This window comes from Limulus polyphemus, unplaced genomic scaffold, assembly GCF_000517525.1.
Source record: "Limulus polyphemus unplaced genomic scaffold, Limulus_polyphemus-2.1.2 Scaffold542, whole genome shotgun sequence".
Lineage (NCBI taxonomy): Eukaryota > Metazoa > Arthropoda > Merostomata > Xiphosura > Limulidae > Limulus > Limulus polyphemus.
This window is the reverse complement of record NW_013666152.1, coordinates 148764-155565: the sequence shown is the minus strand read 5'-3', so window position 1 is coordinate 155565 and position 6802 is coordinate 148764. Positions and strand designations below refer to the sequence as shown.

Sequence of the window (6802 nt, the reverse complement as noted above, 5' to 3'; positions counted from 1 at the left end):
GTCATTTTCAGCTGCTAGTTTAATAACTTTTTAACAGTGACCGGTCATGTGTCCAGCTTCAGTGGAACGAATCCTTTTGTCGCCTGGTTTTTGGATGAGGGATTTGTTCTAGATTGGCTTGGGTGTAATTTTGTAAACCGTTTCAGTCCTAAGTGCTCTGTCGTGCGAAGTTTTCAATATCCACTGAGAGCAATAAAGCCTCCTTCTTGTAATTGTTGTGTTCTTTGTTCCTACAGCCTCGGAAGGGCTGTGCATATTCTACCATCATAAGTTGCACAATGTCACATTACATGTTGATCGAAATAAATATATAGGCGCTAAACATGTCGCCATGGCGAGCACCTGCAGTGACATACTGCTCACATAAAATGCGATTACCCTTTGTAAAACATTGTTGCTAAACATGATCCAATAAAAGTTAAATTCCCTCCACAAATACTTATGTAACTTTGCTGCATTAACAATGTATGATCAAGTTTTTACTTGTTGAGACAATGACTGTTTTTACATATGTAACAAACTTAGTCTAGAATAACTAAAACTCAAACAGTGCTAAATATTCTTGCATATTATTTTGTCATTACTCTTCTAAAAAACATGGTGTGATTCAAAATATATGTACGTGAATAGCTTCACTATAAATAAACTTAACTATTCAGAAAGAAACATGAGCATATGTTTGAAACTTTCATGATTCTAAAATTCACAATTTATCTAGTCAGAGTAATAACAAATTATCGCAGTGATACATCGAAATCCATTTTAAATACAAAGTTAACTGATACCTATTAATACAACAGCTTGGTGTTTATATTGTCTCAACATGAATATTCTCAGTATATATATAACTTTCGAAGTTAAGCGTGTTTATTTGTACGATTGTTTACGCGCAAACCTGCACAATGGGACATCTCTGCTGTACCCATTGCAGGGTCAAGCCCTAAACTTTAGCTTTATAATTGGGCTCAAAATATAGAAATTCAAGGCCATAAAATTATTTGTCTGGTGAACTTTAAAATGCTTCTTGGTAATAAGCACAATAGGCATTTGTTCTAAAAAAGGAACTTGAACACTTATTTACATTAGAATACTAGCTGGAGTACTCGTCCCCTGGACGGAAGTTATTAAATTCGTGATTAATGAAAGGTTGTCTTAGGACATGAAAAATTGCTTCCCTTATATGTAATTGTAAAAAACGCAAAAACGCCCATAAAAATTGCAAAACACAAAATGTGAAACCGCAAGTTTGCAAGTATCTCCGCATGGATTCAACAAACCTTCATACCAAATTTAATGAAGATTCATAAACAGGGGGCAAAGTAGTGGTGAAAATGGCAAAAACGCCCATAAAAACCGCGAAACTGGAAATGTATATGTATCTCCCCATGAACTCAATGAACCTCCATACGAAATTTGGTGATAATCCATTCACAACCTTCAAAGTAGTTACATGGACATACAACAAGCAGTACTATTATATTTATATAGATAAACAATAATAGGGCAACATACTTAGACGAGTAAAGTGTCGTATCTTGATGCTGAGACCAACTTTTATTTGGTTTGGAGCCCTCTTTTGGGTTCAATTTCACCAAAAAATTTTTAATAACTTGTCATCAACTCTTGGCGCTTGTCTGTTAGAAGATGTCATCACTCCGCCATGCAAAAAAAAGAAAGAAATCAACTGCATGAAAGTCGAGGTTATATTCTCTCTGTCCCTCAGGCAAATGTTTATAGTGGCCCACTTCGTTCACGTCAGATTTCCAGGCTGAATAAGATAAATCCTGAACATTATTTGTCTCAAACCATAGCTGGAGAAGACAAGTGGTATGTCACGGTAATATTATTTATGTTGAAAAAGGTAAAGCTCTTCCTCAAATAATTCCCTAGATACAGAGAGTTTAGGGTTATTAAGAATATCATATTGCTTATCACTGACTCAAGTCCAATCTAATCAAAAGGACTTGATACCATAATAGTACGCCACTGCGAAACCTAGCAATATGAAACCACACACGTGACAAAAGAAATAACCTGCTGTTCTGAACTCTCATCTAAGGCCCTACTTAGTGACTTTAACATCAAAAGTATACTCACATTACAAATTCAAAAAATGTGTATGATTGAAAAATAATCACATTTTTACACCTTAGCTAATAATGTACATTATTATCTCCAATGGTCTCCTATTGTTTGCGCCAACCGTCCATAGCAAATTTGGAGTATGTGTTGGTAGACGTAAGTAGAAAGCTGAAATGTCTCAAACACTCATACCATCAACGCTAAATCCATTAAACATTGCTCTTAAAGGCTCCTGGGCTCTTTTTTTAGATGTAGTATAATACAAATAGTGTTCGTGTCAGCCGTTGACTTTTCATAAATCTTTTGCAAGATTGCATATTGAGATTCATGTGCACATTCAGTAATGACTGGCCCATTGCTATTTAGGGATTACTGACTCCATAATTTACGTACATAGTGCAATTACTGATAAATAATTATTCGGTGTTTTGTTTAACAAAATGTATTCATTGTCAAGTATTATTCCAATTTGTCGTTAAAACAATTAGATTATAAGCATTGAGTAAAAAAACAAGTTCGTGATACTCCATGTGTTAAAACTTCTGAGAACCATTATGTTTTCCAACACGCCCGTTTATATAAATCAATGTAATAATACAATTTGACACTGCCATTCACCTGAATAAATGCTGCGTTTCTGCTACTCATCCTCTCAAATACGTTCCAACAGGTGTCTGCTACAAGTTGCCTTCGTTGCATTTTCAAAAAACATGCAGCTAATTGATGATGATTTGGAGGCTGTGGTTAACACTTTTGAATTAATCCCTACAAATAGCCCCAAAAATGTTGTTCGGAGTAAACTATAACACATTTAGCTGTTAACAAAAGAAACCGTAGAATATGTTTATTTACAAATTTTTTTACATCACTGAACATTTACCTATGTAGACACTGGAAACATAAGACTCATACCGACAAGAAGACTTTAATAACTCTCTCGCCATAATTCTTCCCAGAATACACCACTTTGTCAAAATTATATTAATCACCTTGCTATTCTTAATAGTGGGTGAAATTGTCCTTATAACCCTCTTAAATTTACCACCAGTCGTCAAAATTACAGGGCTAAAAATTTGAGTACCAAGCTTTCTTTAAAGAGGTGTACACTTTTGTATCCCAGGTCTTAAAAATATTGATATCATGTAGAGCCGACTGCACAGACTTTAAAGATGGTGGTACTTTACATGAAGCTAAACTGTATGTTGTTAAACTCTTTTTTTATCTGTTACCAAAAGAATTTGGGGCACTTTTCCACAATCCAGTCAAGACAGCCTTTGTCACGATCCCCAACAGCACTTTCACTTGAATTGAATATTTTTATCTATTGTACTTTCACGTTCCCAATATTTTAAGCCAATCTTATTCTTGCTTATGCCGGCTTTTCATCCCTCCAAAATAATTTCCACACACATCTATTTGACTATTTTTTTTTTCGGTGGTGCGCTATAATAGTGATGGTTGATTCCCAATATTCAGTCAAATAAAAGCAGCCCAAGAGTTAAAGATGAGTACCTCTGACTATACATCTTCCCTCAAGTCTATCTATTCAAAATTAGAGACAATTATGTGCAGCCATTCATTTAAGTAAAATGGATTTATAACGGACAACCTGATGGACGATTTCTTTGTTGGTGGCGACGTTAATATGTTTTCGTCGATTTTCTTCGGGTCTGAAATAGATCCATGAAAGTGCAATAAAACGTTGTCTCCAACAAAAACACCTTCCATTGGGCTGTCCACTATAAATCCATTTTACCAAATACTCCACTTGCTAGCCCTGATCTTAAAAAAATTATTAGTGTAGCTTTGCGCGAAAATTCTGAAAGAGACAAACAATATATATATAAATTATTACACACACACACACATATATACTACTTTAATCACAAAGCTCTTTTGAATTATACTTAAATTTTGCCATATTAATTTTTCTTGTATAAATGAATTAACTAGTGTGTTCTTAGTTTTGTTGCCTTAATCTTATCTTAATTCTTTCATTGTTTTTTTAATTTTCATTTCACGCTGTAGCAATGCCCTCATACGCAACTCAAACACTGCCTTTTTTATACGAAAGCTATTTTCTCTTCTTCCGGTTGATTTTGGGCTTAAGACGCTAAACATTGGAACTTGGTACCCGCGTGGGCATCGCGCAGTTAGCCCATTATGTAGCTTTGCACTTAAGAAAAACCAAGAAAATTAATCGTTTCCTAATTTTTACATTCCTTTCACAAAGAAATCTGTGAGCATTATAATTATTTTACTTATAGCGAAAGCGCTAAAAAACTTCAGAACACTAGCATTATGAATTGTGAATTTATCAACAGTGGGTAAAATTAAGAAACATAGAAAAGAGAAAATCATTAGGCACAGAACAATAACAAAGAAACTGTCGACTACAAAGAGCCGGTGGGATAATATATATATAAAAAGCAGAGAGGTATGAGATAAATATTAAACAACTGAAGTAAGATATGAAAATTACAAGTAAGTTAACCAAAAACCGTAATAATAATAATAATGGATGATAAGGACTAGAATTAAATAAGATAAATAACAGTACTTGCAGTAAGGATATCAGTATTTGTCATGTTTAATAGTCTATACGATCACTTAAGTATAATTATTAATTAGTGACTAATATTTTGTATTACTAAATACTAAATAAATTATATCCTAACCTTTGGTTGCTAATTCAGAATCAAAATAGAGTCAATAAAGTCATGAACTGTATCACACCTACTATCACACCTTCTTACTAAAAAGTAAGTTCTCTCCGGAAGTCCATAAAAAACAACACCATAACAATACTATAACCTATATACTTTTGTTTTGCATACTAATGAAGACAAAGGAAATGTATCTGTAATCACAGAATAAAGAAAACACTCTCTAGCTCCAAACTCTATTTGAAGATTGTCAATACACGAAGATCAAGTCTAACCCAACAGCGAGAGCTTAGAAAAAGTTAACGAACCCCTTAAAAAAATAAAACAAAAACTTGGAACAGAATCAGTAAAACAGCTAACTTATATTGAAAATGCAAGCTATACTCTTCATCCGCAGAAATTCACCTTGTCACCTCTCAGAGATTATAAAAGCAACCACGCTAACCTCACAAGACACAACTATCAATTTTGATGCATCTAGCCTACTCACTAGTCCCGAAAATGATAGAACTCTCAAAAAACGCGTTCAACTAACAATCGCCATCATAATAAAGCTCATAACCTTTTGTATCAATACAAATTAGTTCCAATATGAAGATAAATACACTCAGTAACAAGAAAGACTAGTCATCATTGATTCATCAATATCATCAACACTTAGTAAACCTCTATAAGGCATATTTCGAACATAACGCTCTTCTCAGAATAGCCCTTTAAATCCCACAATTTGGCTCTGCCAAGTCGACAATACAATTTTACTATGACCACATATTAGTGTCTTCCAGATTTCATGAATCAAATGAATAGAAGAAGACACCAATCTCTCTTTCCTATAGGTAATGATTATCAAGCCACACAAGTTATATACCACAGGAATTTATAGGAAATCCACAGATACTAGTAAATACCTAGACTGTAAGTCAAACCACCTGAAAAGTGTAAAGACGACCGTGAGGACTGCCTAAGTTTTCAATGTGAAAAATATTTGCTTTGCAGATGGAAGAAAATCACATCACTACAGCCGCTCTTGATAATGGATGCCTAGAATACTTGTTCAAGAAGAAAATAAAGAAGGCAAGCATCAAGAATAAGTGAGAAGAAAACTTACAGACATTCACAGCCATATTACCCTATGTCCAAGATCTCTCCGAATATATAAATAGGATATGTAAAAAGCATAAGGTCAGAATATTATTCAGAAGCTACAACATAATTTGATTGCGGTAATTATACAACAAATCATCTAAAGGCTCAATGAAGAAAAAAACACCACTTACAATATTCTTTATGAATGTGGTTTCCAATAAGTTGTTGCAACAGTAGAAAAACAAAAATTAGAATTCAATAGCATAATAGACGAACAAGCCTCCGTAATACCGGTCTATATGCAATAGTCCAATATGCAAAAGAACAGGACCATACAATAAACTGAAAAAAATATTAAAATTATGGGATACGAACCACATACAAAAAAGGAAAGGTAAAATAGGCCTTCTGCTTTTAACTAATTGATAATATACTCAGTAAACCCATTACTGAAATCAGAAAAACCTGGTACCCCTCTTAAAAGCAACCAGATAAATTAGTTGATTCAAGTCCTAATGAGAGAGATCCAGGAGGAGTGGATATCACACCATCAAAAAGATGTAATTCCAGCTACTACAACCACATAAATGGTACTTCTCAGGTCTTCCCTGAAGACGGCAGCCAAAACGTATGATATAAACTAGTTAGTAATTAGTATACACTAATAAAAGCCCCCCATTGACACAGTGGTATATCTGTAGATTTATATTGCTAGAAACCGGGTTTCGATACCCGTGGTGGGCAGAGCACAGATAGTCCGTTGTGTTACTTTGTGGTTAACTACAAACGAACAAACACAAATAAAAACTTAATAAATAATTAATGACTAGACTTAGATAATTATCTAAGCCAGTCCTTCTCAACCTTTTCCAGTATCATTCAGCCCTATAAGTTTTTCACAAAAGCTCACTCACTCCAGTTCGAAAAAAGACAAAAAAGTACTAAATTAAAATGCAAAATTCTTTATT

At 34.0% G+C, this 6802-nt stretch overlaps 1 long non-coding RNA gene across 1 annotated transcript in view; it reads right to left on the bottom strand.

Annotated features, from left to right (window-relative positions):
- The window catches only part of LOC111085670, a 17219-nt gene that overhangs the window by 2737 nt on the left and 7680 nt on the right, over nt 1–6802 (bottom strand). Inside the window, exon 2 of the long non-coding RNA XR_002610487.1 lies at nt 2957–2962. This is a non-coding gene — a long non-coding RNA (uncharacterized LOC111085670). The remainder of the gene's footprint in view (nt 1–2956; nt 2963–6802) is intronic.